The sequence below is a fragment of the Diabrotica undecimpunctata genome, chromosome 3 (genome assembly GCF_040954645.1).
Source record: "Diabrotica undecimpunctata isolate CICGRU chromosome 3, icDiaUnde3, whole genome shotgun sequence".
Lineage (NCBI taxonomy): Eukaryota > Metazoa > Arthropoda > Insecta > Coleoptera > Chrysomelidae > Diabrotica > Diabrotica undecimpunctata.
The window spans coordinates 144,985,156-145,013,001 of record NC_092805.1 but is presented as its reverse complement, the minus strand read 5'-3'; the positions used below and the strand labels follow the sequence as shown (position 1 = coordinate 145,013,001).

Below are 27,846 nucleotides of genomic sequence, written 5' to 3'. Positions count from 1 at the left end.
GAAATGGAAGTCACTATCTTCTTAATTTGGCCTGTCCTTACACTTTTCTTTGTATGCTTTAAGTTTTTCGTCTTCTATAGCTACCATTTTTTCATATACCGAAGATTTAGCTTTTTTTCCCTTTGTACCCGTTTCCTTATCTGTATGAGCTATTTTAGCAGCCTTGGGTGTCGTAGTGAAAATAATTTTAGTATTTAATTCTGAATCTGAATTCAATTCAGAATTATGATTTCTATCATAATCAGATTCAGAGATTGTATCTGGCGTAGTGTTTATATCATATAAATTTTCTTGGTTATTGAGAGGAGGAATATTTCCTGAAGCATTTCTTTGGGTCATGTTGTCTTTTAGGAAAAGCATCATTGTGAAATAAGGCCATTTTGATGTTATTGATATTTCACCAGAATCTCCGGATCGCCCTTTATTAGTTTTTGCTACTTTTAGTTTTTTTCTAAAGTTATCTCTTAATCCTCGCCATTTTAATTTGAGTACATCACCTAAAAGTCAAGAAGTAAATAGTATGTTTTAGAAAATGAAAAATTAAATACGTATTACGTTGAATTGAAAAAAAATTAATAAGTTAAAATTCATCTTCAAAGTGTGTGTGTGCGCCAATAATTATTATCTAAAAGAATTATCTATAATTACCTATAATAAAAATTATTATCAATAATTATTGTCTTAAAATAATTAATTCATTTTGTTTGTTGTTTTAGATATCTTTCCACTGGACTCACTTTTCGCTCTTTGGCGTTCTCATTCAGAATGTCTCGCACAACTATAAGATTAATTGTTTACGAAACGTGCACTATCATATGGGAAACTTTTTATGAACGGCATATGCCTTTTCCAACAGAAGACATGTTTCGATCAATTTCTAATGATTTTTTAAATAAATGGAATTTTCTGAATTGTATAGAATGTATCGATGGCAAACATATTCGAATACGATGTCCCTCTAATTCAGGATCCATGTATTATAACTATAAACGATATTTCTCTGTAGTACTTCAAGCAGTTGCAGATGCAAAGTACAGATTTATCTGCGTTGATATTGGGGCTTTTAAAAAACAAAGCGATGGAGGTGTTTTTTCACACAGTTCGCTATATCAACATCTTGAAAATAAGTCGTTAAATTTGCCAGAAGATAGAGCACTTCCACAAAGCAATTTGGTACTTCCGCATGTCCTTCTTGGTGATGAAGCATATCCTCTTAAAACCTACTTAATGAGACCCTATCTCAAAAGAGATTTTGGTGTGGGGACGCACCAACTAAATAGATCAAGAATTAACAACAGAGCAAATCAACAAGCATATGATATTAGAAATGCTTTTAAAACCTATTTTAATAGTAACGCTGGGTTCGTTCCATTTCAAATGATCGTTTTTAACCACTCAAAATATAAAATGCATATACGTAATTTAATTATTGACAATACTAAATAGTATAATATACTTTAATATGCATTAAATAAATATTAGATTAAAAATAATGCAAATATCTATACATATACTTACTGTTTTTATCCATTTCTTTCGCCAGGGATATCCACATCTTACGAGCCATATCTCGATTGTGATAATCTTTATTAGTTTGGTCCCATAATGACTTTCTTTCAAATACACCCAAAATTAATTTTTCAAGATCTATTTTCAGGCGCACGTTGCCGCAGGAAAAAACAAACAAGTTTGTATTTTGAAATTAGTCGTCCGTAAACGTGCATAAACTGACGGCTAGTAATTATTCAATATAACCGTTCCTATTTATCTGCCCGTGTTTGTTTCTATCGTCCGACTACGCACAAGTACGCCCGACTCGTTAGTCGTCAGAGTACGCGTCCAATATAACCGTAGCCTAATGAAGTGTTGTTTGACATGATCCACTTTAAATTCAACTTGCTGTAAGGATGCGCCGACATGATTACAGTTAATAGCAGGAAGATAGCCATCATTCGATTCTTTAGTAAAAACCTGTGAAAATGCTAAACAGATAGTTGAAGAAGTTTCTATGTCAGAAAAACATAAAGTCTGGTTGGGATGTTGAAGTAGATGAATGGAAACTGTCAGTTTGTTCTAAATAAATCACTTAATTGATACTTAAAAGTTTCGGCTATTTGCCATTTTTATTAAGAACTTTCCTTACATCAACCTTACCTAAAAGACTTTTGATTTGTCTGCACTTTTTGCTTGGTTTCGGTGGAATGCAAAAGACATATTTGACCCTAAAGCTACATGGCAGGTACGTCAAAAATACGACCTGTTCTAAAATAAGACAATCCAAATAATTAAAAAAGTTTATATATATATATATATATATATATATATATATATATATATATATATATATATATCTACGGCATTAAGTGAACTCCGCCCATGTTAAAATTCAGGTTCAATTGAGCTCCGTGGTCAAGTGGATACCGATATACGGAGCTCACTTGACAATTCCGTAATATTGGTTTAGTCGATTCATCAGCATGTAGAGTTTAATAATTTATAAAAATTTTTTGGAGCCCGTAAATACCCCTGTATCATAAATGTATATCGCTTAGTTCACGTGTATATATTATAGGGGTCGTTCAGATCTTCTTCATTGTATATTTGAAGCATACGTTTATCGGTTTAACTAAGCTCTGAGAGTTTGGCAACTGTGCGATTATACCGTATATTTTCAACATATACCCTGAACGGTTTATATGGGCTCCTTATTTTTATCTACTGTTTGTAGACAGTGGAATGTCATACGCATAACACTGTGTAACAGAGGATATCATATTACCTGGTATAACTACGTACTAAAATGTAACTGGTTCTTTAAAAAACAGGTATGAAGATACAAAAGGATTTGGGCTTATTATTGAATGGAATGTTCGCTTGCATAGAAAATTTTATGTTGTTTTTTCATTTAATATAATTTTATTAGTTCAATGCCGAACTTGATGTTTCTTTTAATTACAGAAATTTCGTAATATATTTTGTTTACGTGAGTGTCTTTGTACATTTTATGTAAGCATCTGATTAATAAAAACTACTTTTATTTTATTCAATCTTCTGCGATATATTGTATAAAGCTTTTTTAATATTTTAGTTCTGGTCTTATTTGTGTACTACATGTGATATCTCGATAGAAGGTTATCTCAAAATAAATATGGATAAGTGCTACAATAGATATTTTTGTGTTAAAATGGGTAGTAGTGTGCACAAAAAGAAAGAATGGTTAATTTGTCTAACAAGGTATATTCGACAGCAGAAGCATATAGTACAAGCGTCTATGTTTTAAGGGCGAAAGGACGTGCGCCTCATTTTTAGCTGACAAGCTTGCGACGAATATTATTTCTGGTCCTCAATTTACCTTTTAGTTTTAAACAATAATCTATGACTGACCCGGTGTGATACAAACGATTTTCAAGGAATTTATAGGAAGTCTACAGTTCAATGATTTTATGACAAGATTGGATGTTCAGTTTTGTGAAAACGTCTATGTTGAGGAAATTGAAGGAGCACCCACGAGTTTTTCAGGGGTTTTGGCTGAAAATTTATTCATAGTTTATTTTTATTGTGCAATAATAGGTGTCTCGTCTATATAATAGAAGTCCTAGTATCTACCGGTATGGATCGTTTGTATGTGTTAATGTTATACAGTGTAGGTGCCTTTATGCTACCCCAAGCGAGACCGTTCTTCATCTGCTACTCTTACCAGTGAGTGATAAAAAAAATATTCTCTTATGTTGGCATACGCAGACAATGTAAGTGAGCTTGTTATCTAAGGGGATATCATATAGTTTTTGGAGAAATATTCTGTAATTTAAGGTGCCGTAAGCGGCATTTAGATTGAAAAATACCACCCCTGATACCGGATATTTTTCGTACCCGTCTTTTTTTGCCAGGTTTAAGCAAGGTAACAACTTTGGCTTGTCTCTAAATTTTGGCTATCTCCATAATTTGAATACAGTTGTTCATCATGCGGATAAGCCATTGTAGAGTGTTTTTGGTCCAGGTTTCGTAATAAGCTTTGTGCTCAGATCCTCAATGTCGGTAGTTGTATTATTTTTCATTAAATATGTAGATGGTGGATCCAAGCTCAACATCGTTAAAAGGTTCTCTCGGCTGACTGGTTTTGTCCTTTCTTACTTTAAGTTATTCTTTGCTTCTTTTGCGACAGAAATAGCATGTCTATATCTATGATGTGGTTTTCAGCGATCAGCTATATACCAAATACCCTAGGTTAGGCCCTATATGTGTTTCCTGCACTAGAGATAAGTTACATTCGTGTTAAGCTCATATGTCTGATAAGTTTAAGTAAAGTAAAGTTTCTTGATCTCTAGATATACCCTTAACAGTTATAGACATATGTTATTAGAATAGTTGGTTCTAAAAAGGACCAATTTGACAAAATCATATTAAAGGGGTGACTGAAGAATTAGCCGATTAATTAATTAATCATTACCCGGGGTATGCCCGATTGCGGTGATCTTATTAGTACTTCAATCTTCCTTAACGCGCGTTCTTTGAATCCCATAAGTAATGCCTAGTCTTTTACTTTTTATTAAAAATTTAAATTTTACATGCCGTGTATTACTTTTTGACGATATTTCGAATCAGATTTGTATAGTAATAATATTAGGTATTAAAGAGCCTCTTTGTGAAAAATAAATAAGTTTGTGATATCGGTCGCAACTCATATCTAGATAATAACAAAATAAACAGTTAAAATAAGTGTAAACAATTTCAACTACATATATCGGTGCCACTGTTCAGGTGATGGGTTTATCACAGATTATCAAAGATTACATTTTTATTCAATGTTCTATTTACGTATTTTCAATATTAAAAAAGTAGGAAAAGACATGTTTATGCTTTTATTTTTTTAAATCTATTCTATTTTCTTTTTATAGTTCCGTCTTTTTTGAACGACCTGTGTTCTTTTTTTAATTGGGCACTTGTCCAAAGCTATGACAAATACTCTGTCCTCTACTATTCTACATTAATATGACTGATTCATTATTTTCTCTAAACACTGTGTCCTCTGCTATTCTACATTAATATGACTGATTTATTTTATCTCTCTTGCAGCAATTTTAATGTTTATCCTGTGTATCTTCTTCTTCTTCTTCTATTTATATAGACATGACTGTCATTTTTCAATGTGCGTCCAGTAAGTTGCCGTTCCATCGTTTTCGTGATCTTCCTACTGATCGTCTTCCTACGGGTTGACCGTCTCTTGCCGTCTTTACTACTCTATTTGTTGTCATTCGGCTTATATGATCGTTCCATTCTACTCTTCTATTTCTTAACCAGTTCTTGATCTTCTCCATCTTGCATCTACGTCGTATATCTGTACTTCTAGCTCTGTCCCATAGTGTCTTACCATCAATTTTTCTAAGTGTTTTCATCTCTGCTGTTTCTAATATCCTTTTTGTCCTCTCTGTGTCAGGTCTTGTTTCTGCCGCGTATGTCATTGGTCTGATGACTGTTTTGTAAATTCTGCCTTTCGTTTCTTTCCCGATAGTTTTATTGCTTCATATTGTTTCATTTAGTCAGCCTGCGGCTCTGTTTGCTCTATTCACTGGATCTTCCACTTCAGTTTCGAGCTTTCCGTAGCTAGATAATGTGATGGCTAGATATTTAAACTCCATCACTTGTTCTATTATCTGACCTTTCAGCTCCAATTAACATCTTAGTAAATTTGCTGTTGTAACCATGAATTTTGTCTCTTTTGGGGAAATTAACATGTTAAATTTTCTGGCAGTTATATGAAATTGGTGCACCACACGTTGTAAATCATCTTCATTTTGAAAGAGTAGTATTGCATCGTTTGCACAGCAATTTTAATTTGTTTTTCTTCCATTTGGTATCTTTTTTTAGTTATTACTTTTTTATTATTTCATCCATAATCAGGTTGAACAATAGAGGACTCAGGAAATATCCCTGTCTTATCCCATTGTCAGCTTTATTAGGGTCGGTTGGTTCTTCTTCTACTTTTACTTTTATTGTGTTATTTTGGTATATATTTTCGGTCGTTTTGATTTTTCCTAGAGGTATCTCTCTTGCGTACAATAAGTGGATAACGTTTTTTAATTTGTGTTTCTTCTGCATATCATTATTTCTTCTGTGTATTAAAAGTTAAATTTTACTTATTATTAAGATTCCCTTAACGTGTTTATTAATTTGTCTTGTTTCTGTAGTACGAATATATGTGTATCATGATAGATTGTAATGCATATTTCATTTGCGTTTGCCAATTACTTTTTCACTTCCTCAGCGATAGGTATTTTTTTCCTCATCAATAACCTTATCTTATCCTCGCTCGATACAGCTATTCTAAGATATTTATATTTCGCTATATGCTCTATCATTTGGTTTTTATCTCAAATTTGCACCTATGACGAAATTTATAATACATATCTAATATCTGGTGCTTTCATATAAAACTGGAATAAAACACTTGGTAGATAATATTTATTTGTTTTAAGTACACTTTTTTTAGAACCTAGTACATAAAGGAATAAATATTTGTCTGTTTAGTGTTTTCCAAGTCTGTAAAACATAAACAGGCTTAAATATTAGATTATACATTTATTAAGAATATTCAATATCGAAATTGAAGATTTTGTATCACAAAATATGAATAGGTTTTTACATTTTGTTTGACGTTTTAATCTTCTAATCGGAGTTCATTTTTCAAAAAACTATAAAATTGTGAGAACAAATTGGTATATAAAAGTACGAGGCAATATTCTCATGCTGTGAGCTTTGCTGCTCTGTTACTTGTATAACGCTTAAGCTATTTTTAATTTTTTTTCAATATTTTTGAGGTGTTTCCTTAAATGACCATGTTTAAGGATAGTACGTTTGATTAAATGAAATTGACATTAATTTAATAGTTTCCATTTTATTAGTACTGATGGTATATAACTAGCATCTGTTGGTACTATATATCAATTTTAACATGTGGAAGTGAGAGCACTCTCTTGTTAGTATTTTCAGTGTAAATTATGTGGCAGCCGTAGCTCAGTGGCTGTGTTACTGGCTTAACAAGCTGGAGGGCCCGGGTTCGAATCCTGGCACCGACAAAATTTTCAATTTCTAATTTAACTGCGCTGCCACCGTGCTTCGGAGGGTACGTAAAGCCGTCGGTCCCGGCTACGAAAGTAGTCGTTAAGTCATATTAGGGGCGCTTGCGCGACCTGAAAACCCTAACACTAGACCTTAGCTTGAAAGTTACACGAACTTACTTACTAGTATAAATTATGACGAAACCAGAAATAACCCATAATATTCCCCCCGTGTGATCTTAGTATTTCCATTGATTGAATAATATAGGGTCTCCAATATTTCAGTCAACGGTATGTCAGAGTGGTTTTTATTAATTTTTATATATATTTGCAACATGAAGAAGAAAGTTCAGTATAGGCAGTTAAACAGCTAACATGTCAATTTAAAAGTAAGAGCAAGTACCAACTTGCTGAAAATCATACCCATACACAAAAGGGATGATAAAATGTACTGCACAAACTATAGCGGTATAAGCTATGTATTAATTATTAGGATATACAGATTTTTTCTAATAAACCTATAACGATTGAGTGAATAGGTGAACTATCAAATAGGAGACTATTAGTGTGGAATTAGAAAAAACTTAATAAATCATTGATCAATTATTCACAATTAGGCAGTTAATGAGAAATGTTGGGAATACAAAAAAAAAAACATTAAACTAGTTATTTATAGATTTTGAACAAACACATGATATAATAATAAGAATAAAACTATGGAATACTATGGCATAACTAGGCTTACCTAAGAAACTAATTAATTTAACAAGAAGAAACGTACAAGTAAAGTAATATTTCAAGGAAAATTATCGACTTATTTTCAAATGTACATTGATCTCAAACAGGAAACATGTACAATCATTATACAATATAGTAAATACTTATTTAGATAAACGTAAAATATTTCACTGAACGTTAACGATAAAAATGTTACAAATAAAGGTTAAAACATTCTTTTCAATTCATGGTAAAAGATTTAATAGAGTTCAGCACACAAGATAAATTCGTAACCAAATTCATATACCAGTAAACGGTACTCGATACAGCAACAAAGTAATTTTAACAACAAATATAAATCATAGCATCAGCTCTGGAAAATGGTGTTTTCTTTGACAGACAGCAACCACAAATGTGAAATTAGGAAAGATTAGTATGAAATTAAAAAAACTGAATGAACCATTGATCAAATATTCAGAATTATATACATAATAAAAAATGTTAGGAATAAAAAAACATTACACTAGTTATGTAATTGTATGGCAGAACTAGGCATACCTAAGGAAATTAACTGTCAACTCACTTTCAAATGTACAGTGACCTCAAACAGGAAGATGCCGTGTCTCCAATCGTGTTTACCATCGTGTTGGAGAGCATCACCCGCAAAGTAAATACAGAAAATCTCAGTTTAATAAGCAAGGTCCTTACATTATACAGACTTTCGACGATGAGTTAAATATAGTAGCAAGTATAATTATTAGTAAGAAAAAACATTAAGACATTTAATAGGAAAAAGCGCAAAGAAGGGTCCTCCAAATCAACGATGACAAAAAATATATGGCTATTATAAGAAGAGCACTACGAAACAGGATAGGACATAATATTTCAATAAACTAGTACAACTTTGAAATGGTTCATCGGTCTAAATATTTGGGATTTAAGAGCAGTTTTAATAAAAACACTACAAAAGAGAATAACAACAGAATACAAGCTGGTAATTGCTACGTTTTAAGCAAAAAAATTAAATCCAAAAATACATCCCGCAGTACCAAAAATAAGAATCTACGTATGTAAGTGAAACACGGACAATGAAAAAACAAAATAAGAGCCGATTGAGCGTCGCAGAAAGAAGAATTCTTAGAGAAATATATGAATCTTATGAATCACCAATCAATACAGAGTGCAAAACAATAACTTTGGCGTTGAGATTTAGTTTCCTGTACGACGTTGCAATCTTTATATACCTGTTTGACCTTAGCATTAGTTCCCGGTCGTAAAACACTTCTGGGGGTTTTCCTAGCAATCCTGATCTAATTAATACCTGAGTTTTACTTACATTGTTTTATATATCCTCATTTTAGTAGTTCGTGTTAGACTTCTGGATTTAAAATTGTTATGAGGGTTATACATATATTAGTTTGCTACCTGAATTTTCCCTTTGATCTCTTATGTGAAAACATTATCTGCGATATCTAAAACGCTCCTATCTTTCAAAATTATAGGGATCTATTGTTAAGTTATATGCCCTACTACATCGTCTCTTTTGTCTGTTAATGAACATTTATTTGGTTTTCTCGTTACTGACTACTATATCGTTTTCTTTTGCTGCTAATAGCATTATTCTATAGTATTCTAATATTTAATCTATGGATTAAATCTGGATAGCGGATAGATATTCTTTACTTTCTCGGAGAAATTATATTCTAACTCACAAAAATCCTATTAAATTGCCAAAATCGCCCTTGCATATTCTATTTACTTATGAGGGGCAGCAGCAATATCAGTACCATAATAATGCATATAGTCATGGACTGGCTAATCGTTGGATAATAGGAAGCATGAATGTAGCAGTTTTAATAGTTTGGTGACTGCTTGCTGAAATCGGGGAGTAGAGATATCTACCTGGGATACCTGGGAATTACACTGTCTAGCTACGGAGACCTGGACAAAGAAATGAGAGATCAAGTACTAAAAGCAAATAGACTGGCAGGATGCCTTAATAACACTATATGGCTAAACAGACACATTAACACTGAGATGATATCAATTTATAAAGCCAGTGTAAGACAAATAATGACATATGCTTCAGAAACAAGACCCGGCACAGCCACAACGCAAAGAATAATGGAAACGGCAGAGATGAGAGTACTGAGAACAATTATAGGAAATACGCTGAGAAATCAAAAGAGAAGTAAAGACATTAGAAGAAAATGTAACGTAAAGTGTATAAATGAATTTACACAAAATAGAAAAAAAGAATGAAATAATCACATAAGCAGAATGGAGGAGACCCGTGACGTCAAAATTGGAAGAGATAAGTCACGAATCGGCAGAAGAAGTATCGGACGATCGCGCAAAAAATGAAGTGATAACCTTCCATAGAGGTATTATTCCACCAATGAACAAGTAAAATTGCTTATAAAGAGAAATAATAACAAGAAAAAAAAGTAACATCTCTCAGATAAATAAGCGGAACAACAGAAACAGTATAAACGTGAAATTCCAGAATTAACATTAAATAAATTACCGCAAATCGTACGAACTAAAAAAGTGTTATTTTCTGCTCATATATATAATAAGAACTTTATTTAAACCAAGTGACAGAAAAAAAATTATATATACATTTACTTCTAAATGATTAAGGTCTATAAAATTATTATTAAAGTTAAAGCTTATACAAGCGACAAAGTTTTTGAAACAATTAGACCGAACATAATATCATAACTGTAAAACATAATATATACGGAAACAATAAAGAAATAGATATGTTTAGTGGTTATGAAACCGCTTGTCGTCTGCCATGAATTTTATTACAGAATCAAGTTACCAATACCATAAGACACCAAAATATTTTGTTTGAGTAATGACTTACTACGATAAAAAGAAATAGAATACTTTTATAATACACAACGTTATAACGTTGTGTAAACGCATGTTAATAACAATTGGTAATAAAGACATAAAGATACCCACTAGAAAGTTTAAAATTTCAAAACGACAGTAAAATAAAGTTCAAGTATATTATTTTCATTATTTGTTCAATACTGTTGCCATCAATTTTTATTTTACATCTAGTTGGTTCTTTGCTGACTACTATTGTTTTAGTTTTCTGAGATGAAATTGTCATAATAAATTCATAATGCCAGGTATTTTATTTCCATTACCTATGTGGTTATTCCATTCTTTTTTTCTATTTTGTATCCATTCATTTATACACTATACGTTACATTTTCTTTTAGATTTCTCAGAGTATTTCCTGTAATTCTTCTCAGTACTCTCATCTCTTCCGCGTCCATTAGAATAGAATAAAATAGAATAGAATATTCTTTATTAACCCCATCATATCACATTGTGATATAGGACAAGTCATAAAGTACATAAAGCATGATCAACAAGTTATATAGGACAATTACATAAAACAAAATCAATAAAATATAAAAAACAGATATGCGATATAGAGCGTCTCTGAACCCGTCGGTCCTCATTCCCTGTAGTCTTTTATTAAGTCAAAATAATCATTTAGGTTGTAAACGCATAATTGGATCAAGCATGCTTTTAATTTATTTTTGAATTTTTTTATATTATTTTCATTTCTTATATTAAGTGACAAACAATTGTAAAATTTAGATCCTGCAAAATCAGGGCTAGTTTCAAAGAGACTTGTGGAGTGTTTACACACGCTTATCAACCTCCCGTGTCTTGTCGGGTAATTATGAAAGTCAGAGTTGAGGGTAAAATTTTGAAATTTAGTTTTGACGTGAATAATACATTTATAAATATATAAAGCAGAAAAAGTCAACAGTCTGTGTTCAATAAAATATTTACGACATGATTGTCTATTATCAATATTGAATATCAATCTAAGAATTCTCTTTTGAGTTATAAAAACTCTAGAAGAGTTTCTAGAGTTTCCCCACAACACAACATTATAGGCCATATATGAATAAACCAATGCATAATACACACTTATCAATTGATTGGTGTTAAATAGAGTTTTCAACTGAAGGATCGCATAGTAACCCTTATTCATTGTTTTGCATACTTTAGTGACATTTTCATCCCATGTCATATTACTTTCTAGAATGCTACCAAGAAATAGTGTTGTATCACCAAAGGGTATTTCCTCGGAACTGACTGTGATTTTATAACTATGGGATGACTTACAGCGCGAGTAGAACTGCATACAAATAGTTTTCTTTGCATTTACCATTAAAGAGTTCCTTTTACACCAGGTTGTAAATTCCTGTGCTACTAAGTTCATTTTTTGAAATGAGTTCGACTTCAGTTGACTCAAGCAGAAGAAATATTAAGGGTCCCAATACGGAGCCTTGCGGTACACCTCGATCAAGATTAAAAATAGATGACTTCTTATTATCGACTTTTACTAGGAATTTACGATGTTGTAAGTATGACCGTAACCAGCTCAAGAAATGACCCCGAAAACCAAGGGCTTCTAATTTATGCAGTATAATTTCAATGTCAATAGAGTCAAAAGCCTTAGTTAAGTCAAAAAAATGCACCCACATACCTTTTTCGATCCAAAGCAGCGTGGATATAATTAAATAATGAAATAGAAGCACTCTCTGTAGATTTATTAGGAAGAAACCCATGCTGGCATTTATTTAAGATATCATATTTATTCAGAAAATTTAACATTTTACTGTAAATACACTTTTCGATAATCTTAGAGAGTACACTTGTTACGGTGATTGGCCTGTAATTATCAACGAAACATGGATCTCCTTTTTTAAAAATTGGACTAACTACTCCCGTTTTAAGGTCACTTGGAAACTTGCCATCCTTGACAGATAGGTTGATGATGTGAGACAGAACAGGAGATATATATGAAGAAATGTATTTAATTATTTTAGTGGGGATTTGATCAATACCTACTGAGCTGGTATAGTTTAAGGAAGATATAGCATTTTCAATATCAAATTATCATTATTCTTTGCGTTGTGGCTGTGTCGGGTCTTGTTTCTGATAATGCCATCAATTTCTATTTTACATCTGTGGTCCTTTGCTGACTACTATTGTTTTAGTTTTCTGAGATGAGATTGTCATATTAAATTCTTTTGCTCTTATGTTAAATTTGTGGACCAATCTTTGCAGACTATCTTCATCTTGGGCTATTAATATTGCGTCATCTGCGTAACGGAGTATTTTAGTTTCTTTGTTTCCCATTCTGTATCCTCTTCGTTTGTTAACGCTTTTGATGATTTGATCCATGATCAAATTGAAGAGCATGGGGCCCAATCTCAACGAATCCCCTTGTCTTATTCTGCTGCCTATTTCTATAGGTTCTGTAAGTTGTCCCTCTATTCTGACTTCAATTTTGTTGTTTTGGTCGATGTTTTCGATAGTTTTTATAATATTTAGGAGAGCTTCTCTATTATACAGAAGATGGATTACATCTTTCAGTCTTACTCTGTCAAACGCTTTCTTTAGGTCAATCAGACACAGAAATGCTAGTCTATTATAATTCAGCGATTTCTCAGTAATTTGCTTTATAACGAATTTTGCATCTGTACACGATCTACCACTTAAAAAACCCGGTTGTTCATCTGCTAAACTTATATTGTGATTAATTAGCACTTGTAAAATTTTAGTTGTAAGTTTTAGCGTAGTATTTAACAAGTTTATACCTCTGTAGTTTTTTGTCTGTTTTTATCTCCTTTTTTATATAGTAGAGTTAGTTCGCTCCTTCTCCATTCTTCCGGCATTTTATTGTGTTTTATAATTTTATTAATTAATATTGTTAATTGTTCTGTCATTGCTGCTCCACAATATTTCAGTATTCGTTTGGTATCTTGTCTTGACCTGCTGCTTTTCTGTTCCTCGGGTTTTCAAGTATTTTCCGAACTTCCTGTACATTTATATTAAGTTCTTTATATGTTGTAATTTCTGATGTTTCCGGTTCTAGCGTCGTTTGTTCTTCTCCTGTATATAGCTTTTTTAGGTAGTCAATCCACGTATCATTTTCTATGTATTTTAGTTCTATTAGTTACTTTACCTCCGTTCTTTGACGTCTGATGAAGCGCTATATTTCCTTTTGCAGACAAGAAAAATTATGTTCCATTTCTTTCGAAAAACGTTCCCAGTGACCATTTTTTATTTTTCTTATAAGTGCATGTGTTTCGTTTCTAATTGTCTTGTAATTATGTTATGCCTCTTGTGTTTTGGTTGACATGTATTTCAGGTAAGCTTTTTTGTTTTCTTTACATTTTTCCTTCACTTTACTTATATTTCTTTTACCGAGAACTTTCTTGGCCGAGGCTAAGATATTAGACTTAAGTATTGTTCAGCTTTCTTCGACTCCATCACTTTCTGTGATATATGTATTTCTGTTTTTTTCGGTTCTTCTTTTCTGGAATAGGTATCTTGTCGAGTCATCCTGTAAGCTTTCGACTTTTATCTTTGTGGTGTATTTCGGTGTTTTGTTATTACATATAGTGTTTTCATTCGGCACAATACCAATTTGTGATCGCTTCCTATTTCTGCTGATGTTAGTGCTCTCTATTCAACAGAATATAGTCTTTAATAGATCTTTGTCCTCTACTGTTTTCAAAAATGTATTTGTATTGTTCTTTGTGAGGGAAAAATGTATTATTATTACGTATCTGGTTTTTGCTGCAGAGGTCCGTTAAAAGGTTTCCGTTTTCATTTCTGATATTTTCGTTATATCGCTGTTTTATCGCTGGAACTAAATCATTGCCAACACGGGCGTTAAAATCACCCATAATGAATATACATTTATCATTTGGGGTCTCGTTTATTACAGTCTGAAGGTGTTCCTAGAAGTTTTCCCTTGTGGTGGTTTCTTTGGCAACACCACTGTAAATCATGAGATGGTCATCTATAATAATTTGACCCTTTTCCTTTTTTCTTTGTATCTGTTAACGCACACATGTCTATATTTTTTTTCTACAAGCTCTTTTGTAATTTTCTGCTCTCTTGTAGAGACTTTACGTTGAAAGCACCGATGCGAAGTGTATTTCTCGTTTACCACAAATTCGTTGTCCTCTTTCTCCCGTTAGTCGTCGTAATGAAATCATTCTTGTCCCGAGGCATAATTCTGTTTCTATGAGCTGTATGGTTTTAAAGTCTATCAGTAGGGTGCTAAACTAGCTGTAGACACCCTCCTCCTTTATTTGGGCTTGGAACCGGCAACAGTTCTGTCGAGCTACTCGATCTACCCAAAAAAACTGCAGGCGGATTTGAGATATGTTACTTAAGGATGTACTTAATCTCTATTAATTCTTTGATCTGTTTTTTATTCTCTTTCAGATCTGTTTTATATTAGGTAAATTCTTATTTCATTCCTTAGGTAAATTCTTATTTCTAACCCTCCGGCGCACTTTCAGGTCTACATATTATAAAAGTATTTTAGTTTTTTTTTTCATTTTACTTTTACCTCTTTTTGTACTTACTTTACTTTCCGTGTCCGGAACACCAACAGCTTTAAATTTTGTATTTCCAATGGTTGGCTACATAAATGGCCCTGTCATTTGCTAAAAATAAATCTTCTTCTGTGTAGGTCTCTCTCATCTCTGTGCATGCTAGTAGATTTTTTGTGGTAACAAACTTTATAATCTTACCGAAGGGGCTTCTAATTTCAGAAACTGTTACACGATTACTCTATTTGATATACGTACATTTATGTACTAAATGTTTTAGTGCCAATGCATTTTAATAAAAAATACTAATTAATAAAAACGGAAATTTTCGCTTTTCCAAGTTTATAATACACACTTTCTTCTGTAATATGTTTGAAAATATATAAAAATAATATAAATTACCGCCTTGCTTATTAAAACTAAAAAGTAAAATAAAGTTATATGGCGGTTAACAATTTATATTTAACTACATAAATTAGCCAAATAGTCCTTAAATTCCTCCATGAATAAATTAATGGATATTTAAATAAATTTCAAGTTCCAGAATGTATCTGCTGTAAAATTTGAAAATCTACTACTAATACAATTATTGGCAACATCGCAGGAGTTTAGAAGTATATGCAATATCGTAAATACGGATCCCAAAAATGGTTTATCCTTTTGTGGAGTCTACTTAATCCTACGTGTTGGTCGGAGTCTACATAAAGCGCTACTTAGATAATAAAATACACGGTGTATATTCTACTGGAGTTAGTATAATACCGTTTTAGAACGGAGCTTACATTAACCGCTAGATGTATATATATATATATATATATATATATATATGTATATATATATACTTTTTTAATTATTAGGATATATATAAATATATATAAACATACATTGCAATTAATAATTTATAATAAATTAATAATTGATAAGATAAAATAGATATAGCTTGTAATTTATGAGACATAATCTTTTACCTATAATACTTAAATTCAGTATACTTTTGTTAGTAGTTGTTACTTCATATTTAGCATTAAAATGGGTAATGAATATAATAATTATCATCAATATTATGGGTTTAAAGATTTTGTTAAAAAATATCCTATTTTATTTGAAAACAGTGAGATATCCGAATTGTGGCAACCTCTGCTGGCTAGTGTTTTAAACAACAAGATCGACAGTTTAGAAAATATAGTGTCGCATTTAACAGAAGAACCGGGTGCATGGGTTCCGTCAAGTGAAAAAATATGGACTTTTACGAAATTCTGCTGTCCTCACTGTATTAAAGTTATTATAGTTGGCCAAGATCCAACTTTTGATGCTAGTGGTTTAGCATTCAGTAGTAGAGAAACCATTTATGATTCTACAAGAAATGTATTAGATGAAGTTACAAGCGATATAGGTATAGACAATCTTAGACCATTTCCAAAAGATTATGGAAATCTGGAATACTGGGCCAGGCAAGGAGTACTTCTTCTAAATTCAGCCCTTACAAAATCTATCAATGGCGACTCTCACCTCTATATAGGTTGGCAAGATATTACTGGAGAATTAATTAAACAATTACAAGTAATTAACGAGAAATCTGTATTTATATTTTGGGGATGGTACGCCAGAAGGTTAAATGTAAATGTCAAGCAATTGTTTGCCAATAACTCGTGCAACATCTTAAGTGCCGGCCATCCCTCTTGTCGAAACGAAAAGAACGATTTTTTTGGATGTCAACATTTTTCACAAGCTAATAAATGGTTAAAAGAACATAATATTGATGCAATAGATTGGTGCCCCATTCCTTCTTTTTTAAATCAATGTGTGCACTTAAATTGTGATTTTGGTTTTGACCAATATTTCTTGATCGACAACTTCTAGCAAAATATGATATAGTTATGCATCGACGATACATAAAATACACAATTTTTTACAAGAATGTCAGCGCCAACATTGCAATGGTTTTCTAGGCAAAAAATTATGGTAGATCTAATTTTAATTCGGTGTAATATACAATGTGGTTCTACTATTTGTTTGGATAAAAGTTTGTATTTTTATTATTATATTGTTAAATGTTTAGTATCAATTATTATAAAAATAGTAATTGTATTGTAAATGTCATATAAAACAGTATGATGCAAAAGTATGAAATATGTAGATTTATTATTTCAGAAATAGACGAGTTTTAAAAATCTTATCTTGGTAAAATCCATGACCTCAGGGAGGTATTTAAATTATATGTCCTACCATAAACATTTACACACACTCAAAAATGTTTTGCATAGTGTAATATTTTCAAAATTATCCACCAAATCTGGTGAAATCTATTTTTTTTAACAAAATACTTTATTATATATATATATATATATATATATATATATATATATATATATATATATATATATATATATATATATATATAAAATTGTATGTTTTGAAAAAAACAATAAACAAAATTTAAAGGATTAACAATTTGTTATTATTATTTATAATATGTATTATAAATAAATTTTTTTAAATATGTACAGATATAGGAACTAATACTTAATATGCCGTACTTCCACCTCTTGCATCAATGCAAGACTGAATGCGATGTCCCATGCTTCTTATAAGTGTATTAATGTAGTTCTGGTCCATGGTGCCCCATTCTTCAATCGCTGCTATTCTAAGGTCTTGTAGTGTCCTTGGGGGTGGCTGCTGGGACGGTATTTTTCTTTTGAGCATATCCCATCCGTGCTCACTGTGATTGAGGTCAGGTGAGCAAGGTGGCCATTGTAATCTTACGATATCTTCTGTCTCTAAAAAATCTGCCACATGTCTCGTACGATGAGGAGGCGCATTGTCGTCCATAAAAATAAATTCTGGACCAACAGCTCCTCGCCACAAGCGTACAACAGGCCTAAGAATGGTATTAATATAAATCTGTCCATTCATGTTACCAACAATAGGAATTAAAGGAGTTTTATTATTTAGCATGATGCCGCCCCAAAACATTATGGAGCCACCTTGATATGGGACTCTTTGGACAGCTTGGTTAAGTCTATCTTGTCGAATTGGGTTTCTCCAAATCCTAATTCGGCGATTATTCGACATATCCGACAAAAGGCTAATTTTGGTATCATCAGAAAATAACACGTTTCCTCATCTGTTGTCATGCCGTTGTAAATGTTCATTGGCCCATTCCAGTCGAGTCCTTTTCTGCTCTAACGTAAGCTTTGGTATAAACAATGGTCTTCTTGTAAATAAATTCGCTGAATGTAACCTGTTTCTAGTAGTCTGATCGCAAATTACAATATTATGAGCTTGCTGGAGTTCTCTTCTAATAGCTAAGGCAGTCATAGAGGGGTTTCTCCGGGCAGTTAACGTTAAAAAGCGTTCTTGGACATTGGTAGTAATTCTGTGTCTTCCGCTTTTTGGACGATCGCTAACAGAATTCGTCTCTCGATACTTTTTCACAATCCGAGACACATCACTCTGATTAACTCCAACCCGGACAGCAACGTCGACTTGTGTGTGGCCTTCCTCAATCAAAGTAACGATTCTAGCTCTGTTGAACTCAGATATCACTTGTCTAATCATATTGTTCACTACAAAGTGAATAAAACGCAAACCAATTTTTACAAATATTGGTTTTCGAAAACTGATGAACGCAATATGAATACTGAGAATCTTTACGACGATTAAGAAACAAAAAACAAGCAATAAAGTACATTATTTTAGTAGACAAAAAAAATCAGTGCAAAAAATTTCAAATGAGAAACGTTCAGTGACGTTACAGATAATATGCAAAATATTTTTGAGTGTGTGTAATTAAACTTATGGTTAAACCAATGAAATGTAGGGTCATACAAATTTCAGATACATGACTACAATAAAAAACGATTAGAATCCTATACCAACTATTTCTAGACAATATTTATCCACCAGCTAAATTAAAAAAAAATTTGTTTAGCACACCGTCTAAAACATATAACACTACATCAAATCATTCCTCTGTTACCACCACTGCTGTGAATCAGGAAAGTGACACTACAATTATCACACCTATCACACCTATTTCAAAAAAATTTTACATACTACTTCTTCTTAAGGTGCCTTCTCAATTACTACAGCAAATTGCTCTCTATCTTGAGCTGTTCTTAGTATCGAATATGTGACCATGCCTATCCAGTTTCTTACATTCTTCAACCAGGAGTATTTTTTTCTTCCTGGACCTTTTCTTCCTTCCACTTTCTCTTCCATTAAGAGTCGTAGGAAGTTGTATTTTTCTCCTCTGTAAATATATCCTAGATAACTCGTTTTTCTGTTTTTTTTGCAATATTTAGGAGTTCTCTCTCAGTGCCCATTCTTCTTAGCACCTCGTTGTTGATCACGTGCTCTGTCCAAGAGATCTTCAGCATCCTTCGAAAAACCCACATCTCAAAGGCTTCTATATGCCTCATACTTGTAATTCCGAGAGTCCATGTTTCCACTCACGTATAGCAATATGGAATAAATAAAGGTTTTTACAAATGCGGACTAGCATATTCTATACGAGCACGTATTTCGACCTCGTGGTCAAGATCGTTTGTTATTCAGCAACCAAGACACTGGAATCTTTGTACTGGTTCTATATGTTTGTTATAGATACAAATATTAATGTCGACATTTGGTGCACGTATACCAGCCATTACTTTTGTTTACATACTACCATATATACAAAATGTCACACCAAAACTGACACGAATATTCAATTCTGTTGGCGAATTTAAGTTTGCTAATAAAAGAATTTTAACGATAAATTCAGTCTTCTCTAAACTTAAAGTAAAACATCAAAATATATGATGTTTAATATAGTCTATATTTAGGACCTAAATATCGCTTACTCCGGTTAATCATTCAGGGTAAAATCGAAGGAAAACGTTGGGTCGGAAGAAAACAACTGTCCTGGCTGCGTAACATTAGACAATGGACAGGTCGAACGGTCAAGGAACTGTTTCATCTAGCTGCCCACCGAAAATCATTTCATCAGCTTGTCAATATGACGATAGCCAACGCTTGAATACAAGCACGGCACACAAAGAAGAAGAATATAGTCTATAGTATTCTTTGTGCAAATTGTAATTTACAATACATTGGCCATTCTTCAAGGCGATTAAAGGACCGTATCACCTCTCACAAATGTGATATGAAGAAATATCTAGATAGGTGTAGTTTATCTATGCACGTTAACCAAAACGATCAAACAATGAATTACATAGAAGCCAAGGTATGAGCAAATGAAAACAATTATTTTAAAAGATTGTTTCTTGAGAACTCTGAAACAGAGAAAACCGTAAACAAGAAATCTGATATCAGCCACTTCAATAAGATTTACTCAAAGAGTTTAGTAAAAAAAAAGAAAACATCATCGAAAAAATGTACATTGTAGTGTAGAAATCTGAATAGAAATCAATATAATAACGAACTACAATAAACACAATTTATTCTCTAGATACATTTTTATTCAGTACTTTATTTGGCAAACAAATATTTTATATTTTATATGTCAGATAATTTTACTTTATTTTGTCTGTCAGTTTATCTGTTCAGAATTAAAAACCAAATATAATTGACTCATAGGTTGAACTGACAGTAGTTCAGATTTCGTTGTTTAGATGACGTTAGAATTTTGAATCTAAACTATCATAAAGCTTTAAATTATTTTGTATTAAATTCTACCTTAAAAATATTATTAAAATTAATTATTAATTAGATTAATATGTAATTAATACAGTATAATTAATTAAACGTATCGCTTTAAGGACGAAATGATTGAATAATTGAAATGTCATATGATGGTAGTTCAGATTTTGTTCCTAGATGGCGTCGTTAATTTACTGGACAAACAGTGTGAACTGTCATCATAGCCTTTTATATAGATAGATTTAGGAAGGTTTACATGCAGAATTTTGTTAGTTGTGACATGTTTTAAACAAAATTAATTATAATTGAATTTATAAGAAAAATAAAAAAAAAATAATTTGGCTCCCATTGCCTCATCATGCGGGTCATCACATCAACATCAGTTATTGTAATAGGTAAAGTAAGGATAATGTCTTGTAAAGGCTATATAGTAAACCAAATCTAAGAATATGGTAAAAACAAAGACAGGAACAAAAACGGTAAAACACTCTAATCAAGCTTGTCCAAACAAAGGTCATAAGTATATCAGAACACTCATATAGAACTAAGTATATCAGAATACCGAACATTCAGAATATGTCCAAAATTCCGCAAGTGCATCAATACCACAATGCATTTTTTTGAAGTTATACTTCTATACGCGCGGTCGACGTTGGAAATTTGCACAGGAGTGAATCGGTGAAATCAATACATATGTAAGATATGAGTAAGAGAGAGACAGAAGATATATTTTCTCTCTCTTTCTCTCTCTATATATATAATATAATATCTCCAAACTGATCGCATTCCCAAAGTATTTTATAAATGCAATTCTTTGTCCTTTCTTGTTCATTGTTAGATTTGGTTTAAGACAAAATAGATCTCAATGTGTTTGTTGTTTTGAATATTGTTGAAATGTTAAATTTATTTCCTATCCTTTTAAGTTTTTCTGATAATCCTTGTATGTATGGTATTGTTATTTTCCTTGTATTATTTTATTCCTTATTAAATTCCTTATTTATAAACTATAAAGAATAATCATTTTTTAATAAAACGGATGTTAACAAATGTTTTTCCTCCAAGAACGAATTTTCGTTAGAACAAGTAACTTTGGCTCTATCGTATAAGGATTTAATAATTCCCTTTTTAATAATAATATTGTGATTTTATTTGAAATTATAATATCTGTTGGTATGTGTTGATTTTCTATACACCTGAGTCTCATTCCTAATATCGTTTTTAGAGATTAAAACATCCAGGAAAGGTAGTGTGTGATTATATTCCTTTTCCATGGTTAATGTTATTATTTCTTTTTTACCGTTTATATCATTCAGGAATGTGTCCAACAACTCTGATCCATGAGGTCATCTTGAGAATACATCGTCTACATATCTCCACCACACTGTGGGATTTAAATTTTGTTTAGAAATAATATTTGTTTCAAAATCTTCCATAAATATATCGGCTAATCATGAAGATAAACTAAAGCCCATTGCTAGACCAAAATTTTGTTTATAGAATTCATTATTTAGTTGAAAATATGTATTATCAGTACATAATGTTAATACCTCCATTAAAGCTGATATATTTAGTCTTTTTCCAGTTGCCAATGTATCATCACTCTCGAATTTTGTCTTGACTATATTTAAAGTCTTATCTACTGGCACATTCGTAAATAAACTATTTATGTCAAATCTTAATAAAGTATTATTTAAATTAAATTCAATATTGGATAATTTATTTAAAAAATGTTGTGTATTTTTTATAAATGTGTCATTTTTATTTGCAAATGGTTGTATAATATTTAATAAAAATTTTGATAGTTCACTACAAGGAGAATTCATGGTACTACAAATGAAAAAAAAATCAAAATTTGTTTAATTTACTAATTTTAAAATAACACACACACACACACACACACACACGCAGTGATCAACCCTGTCCCTAGGAACATGTGTATACCAATGTAAGAATGGGATCCACATGTCCGAAGATCAAACCGATTACACCTCGCTAGTCGAAGTGGTACCTATCTGACCCCTAGGCTTTTCCTCCACCCCTCCTCATCGTGTGACTTACGTGAGGAGGCTTATGATCTGAAAGTTACTTAAGGTGCCCTGGGTAATAGAGCACCCTCTGTTTTTAGTGATAGTGGTTATGCCACCTAACTGTAGGGGTAGCCACATCTAGGCTTTTCTCTCTATTTACTTTACTGATTCTATTGATTTTACTCTACCTTTACGTCGATACTTGGGTCCCTAAAAAAAAAAAAGAAAAAAGAGCGTGTGTTCCGACCATAGAGCCGCCAGCCTGAGCTGATGACTCTATGTCCGGAAAAGAGTGTGTGCTGGGCCACTCAGCTGCCGATTTGGCAAAATAAATCTTGTTCTCCGGCATCCGAGCATCCGAGTGGGGTCCGGCCACTAAGCCCATGTATGCCGCTCGTGACCTCAGTGCTCGGATTTCGCGAGTAGATCAGTTCACTTGATCTGCCTTAAGGGCCTAGTCCGCAATGCGGTATATAGAAGGCCTGACGGGCCCCTTCTATATTTGGCTATATGAATTGAGTTTACGTTAAAACGTTTTAATGAAAATATCAAAGAGTATTAAGTTATTTAATCGGAAAAAACTATTTTTTTTTTGTGGACTTCCTTGGTTCTTCAGGACTATAAATGTGGCTTATTCCCATTTAAATAGTAATTATCGTAAAGCGTTAACCAGTGTAAAAGATGATCATCGTACTGTATTGTAGATAAGATAAGAGGATACCATAGGGTTAGGCTCTTATCGTAGAATTTAAATATTATTTAGGAATTTAAGTCAAAGAAGAATTGACAATTGGTCAACTGTGACCAGATTTCAGTGATATAAACACAGCTGAGGTGTTAATAATAAAAAAATACAAATACATTAGTTATTAGTCTAATTGAAAATTAGCAAAAATAAATGTTATTTTTCCATTTTTCGTTTCAAACTAGAAGCACACTCTGTTATGAAAATACAAATATACAAAATACAAAAATCGTATACGCTTAATTATCAAAATATAATAATATTATTTGTAAACTTCCGCCTCTGATACTTTTACAAGCACTCTTCTCTTCGATAAAAAAGTTCCGCGAAAACTACCAATGCCATAAACGTCAAACCTTGAATTTGACAATTGCGTCAGGGAATATGTTGAGTTTCTTAAATTCAATCCCATCTCTTAAAGCGACAGTAGACTACAATGGATGGGGTGATAGCAGAACGTAAAGGAAGCGCGAGATATACTAAACGAAAGAAGTTAAATTATATACAAAGAGAAAAATAGCGAATGTTATGACTCTCTAGGATAACGCAGTTTTATGTGCTGCTTTGAAGTCTTATCGCGATTGTTTTTTATTAAACTTAGAGAGTATGTATTTAAGTTAAATTAAATGGATGTAATGAAGAAACACTGAGTAATTTATTACTACTAAACTAAAAGGAGCAGTATAAATAAGCTTCCTTCAAATTTTACACGTTGCAAAATTTAATTACAAACAGCGAATGCTGCAGTTGCTGAAAAATCCTGGGCATCCATAACGTAATGATTAATAAACGAACTAAGTTTTCGTTGAGAGGTCTTAGTGCTCTGGAATTGTTGATAACACAGGCCGACAAAATTTGACAAATATTCGAACCAAGACATTAAAAAGTTTTTTCTGCGTTAAATTCGAATCTGAGCTCCAAATGACCAAATAGACTTTAGTTTCTGAGATGTCATGACGTAAAAGTGCAAAAGTAGTATGTTCTATGCGTTTTTGAGGCTATGTTGCATTGTAATACAATGGTCGACATATAATACAAGATAGACTGACTGCTGCAATATAGTCGCGTACCCAGTGCGGAGGGAAAACTGACGCAAAGCAGTCCCTGCATGTCTGTCTAATGGGTCCGGTTAAGTGACCACGTGATCTTTTTATTGGTTATTAAGGTCACGTGGTCGATAAATCTGGCAAGTTGGAAAGATAATGCAGGAACTGCTTTGTGGCAGTTTTTTCTGTCGCACTGGGGGAACGAGCTAGTATTGCAAAGATAAGTCTATCTTGTATTATATCTCTAAAATATAATTGTTTACCAGAAATCATCCTAAAGTATAAGGTTTAATCTTTTAAATGATGTAGAGTTTACTCAGAAATATCTTCTTTTTTTGTTAATATAAAACCTATAAACTATATAATTATGATAAAAATTTGACCAATAGTCAGACCAAGAGATCAGACTACACTTTTCAGAAGGTTGTTGTGCGCTGAATGCAAATCTGAGCCCCAAATTGACAAATTGGTTCCAGTTACTAAGATATATAGCTATAGTTGAGGCTGACGAAGTAGTCGCAAGTAAAATAAAAAGAAATCACAAAAACGGGTAGATGACGAAAGAGATCAAAATAAACAGGAATACAAGGAAATCCAACGTACGATAAGGGCAAGAATTAAAAATGCAAAGGAAAACTGGATGAAAAAACGTTGTGAAGAATTGGATTCACTACATGAAAGGGAGACAGCTTTGGACTACATAAAAAGGTCAAAGAAACACCATAAAACTCGCCTGAAGAATGATTCCAAGGAAACTACGTTTATACCCAGGAAGAACTAGCTTCAATCTGGGCAAACTATGCTTCGTCCCTCTTTGCGGATAATAGACCGAAACTTCTAACTTACCCACGGAAAATTTATGCGGCCCTCCCATCATTCGCGCCAAGGTGTAGTACGCTAAAAAATAGCAAAACCAGACAAGGCCCCTGGACCGGATGGAATTACTACGAAAGCCATTAAACTGTTGGAAGATGATAACATCGATAAGCTGGTAACAATTTTCAATGCCATATATACACCGGCCACATTCCAATGGTTGGCTTTATTTAACTTTTATAATGATCCTTAACTCACAAAGAGCGACAAAATGCAAAAACCACAGAATAATAAGTTTATTGAGCCATTTTCTTAAGGTGATTCTGCGCATCCTTCACACAAGAATGTTCAGAAAGCTGGAAGATCTAAGAGGTGAGACACAATTTGGTTTCAAGAGCGAACTGGGTACACGTGAAGCAGCTTTCTGCTTGAATACGCTTGTACAAAACTGCATGGATGGACGAAAGGATATAGTCATGATATTCCTCGATTATGAAAAAGCGTTTGACACCGTAAAACATAACGCAATGATAAAAATGCTACACAACGCTAACAGTGAAGAAAAAGATATAAGAGTTATTCAGAATCTCTATTGGAATCAAAAAGCACGAGTGAGACTGAACAAATCAGCCAACACAGAAGAATTTGAAATTTTAAGAGGGGTGCGACAGGGGTGTATTTTGTCTCTTATGTTCTTTAATCTCTATGTGAAGAACATGTTTGCAGAGGCACTAGAAGGCTCTGAGTGTGGAATAAAGGTAAACGGGTTACAGATAAATAACATTCGTTACGGCGACGATACCGCGATAATAACAGACAACGAACATGATATGCAGTTGAAGTTAAATAAAATAAACACCGTAGGAAAAATATATGGCTAAAAGATAAATGCTCGAAAAACTAAAATAATAAATGCATGGCAATAAAAAAAAACGCAGTTTTAAGAATACAACTGCAAGCAGATAATGCTCCAATCGATCAAGTGAAAACATTTAAATATTTGGGAATAATGATGAATGACCAATGGGATCCTCAACAAGAAATAAAATGTCATACCGAACAAGCAAGACAAGCTTTTATCAAATTTAAACCGCTACTATGTAAGCGCAGTATTTCCTTCAATCTCCGCTACAGGATGGTTAAATGCTATGTATGGTCCATATTGTTACACGGCATGGAAACATGGACGTTAAAAGTAACTTCCGTTAATAAGTTGGAGGCTTTTGAAATGTGGACGTTGCGAAGAATGTTCCGCATACCATGGATAGATAGGGTGATAAACGAGGAAGTCTTAAGAAAGGCAAATACTGAGAGAGAACTACGAGGCAAATGCTGCTATTTATGCCTGGACAGGAAAAAATAGCACTGGCGATCTTTTGCATGCCGCAAAACACAGACGTCTGGCCTTAAGATAATTCGCCAACGCACTATAGGTGCACGGCACTATAAGAAGAAGAACTAAGATATTCTAACCTAAAGTGCAAACTAGCGATTTTTAGTTTACTTATTGCATATTCTAAAGCAAAATTAAACAGCAACGGTGACAAGGAGTCCCCCTGCCTAAGTCCTGAATTTATACCAAATGGCATCGATGTTCTGCTTCCTATCTTTACTTGTGCATATGAGTCTGTCACGCACCTTTGCGTTAATTCAACAATTTTTTTTGGTATTCCCATTTATAACATTGCTATCCACAATTTACTTTTTTTTATGGAACCATATACTTACTGGAAATCTATAAAAATTTAGTGCACATTGCGGTTGAATTCACAGTTTTTCTTTAATATTTGTTAGATGGTAAATGTCTAATCTATATTTGACCTTCCGGCACGAAAGTCGCATTGGTATTCGCCTAGAATATCTTCCGAATATGGTGTGAGTGTCTTTAGCAAGATAATTGATAGCACTTTATATGATGTGCTAATTAATAAGCGATATGCCTCTATAGTTTCGGAATTACTCTTTTTTTGTTATAATATAGGAATTATAATGCTTCCATTCGATTCTTTAGGCATTTTATGTTTTGGTGTATTTTTTGGTGTAGAACGCGATCGCATTCTTTACTTCCTCAAGTGTTGGTGCTGGTATTTCAATATCTGCAGAATGAAATGTAATATCTGCTTCCTCCGTCTCACATTCAATATTTAGTTAATTCCGAAAGCATTCCTTCCATCTTTCGACGATTTCCGTTTATACCATTATAAGTTCACCTGCTTCATTTCTCATAGGCTGTGTTACTCCAACACTTGCACGTTTTCTGACTTACTTTACTTCACTAAAGAATTTCCTTATTTGATTCCTCTCGCCACTTATCTCTATTTCCCGGATTTGCAGTAATTTTTGGAGATTTGGAGTAATTTTTTTTATATGAGACGCCTATCATGTTAAAACTTCACCATA

The 27,846-nt window shown here is 32.7% G+C and overlaps 1 protein-coding gene across 1 annotated transcript in view; it reads right to left on the bottom strand.

The window, feature by feature from the left end:
- The window catches only part of LOC140436080 (uncharacterized), a 1,443,853-nt gene that overhangs the window by 1,066,900 nt on the left and 349,107 nt on the right, over window positions 1–27,846 (bottom strand). The window lies entirely within an intron of this gene.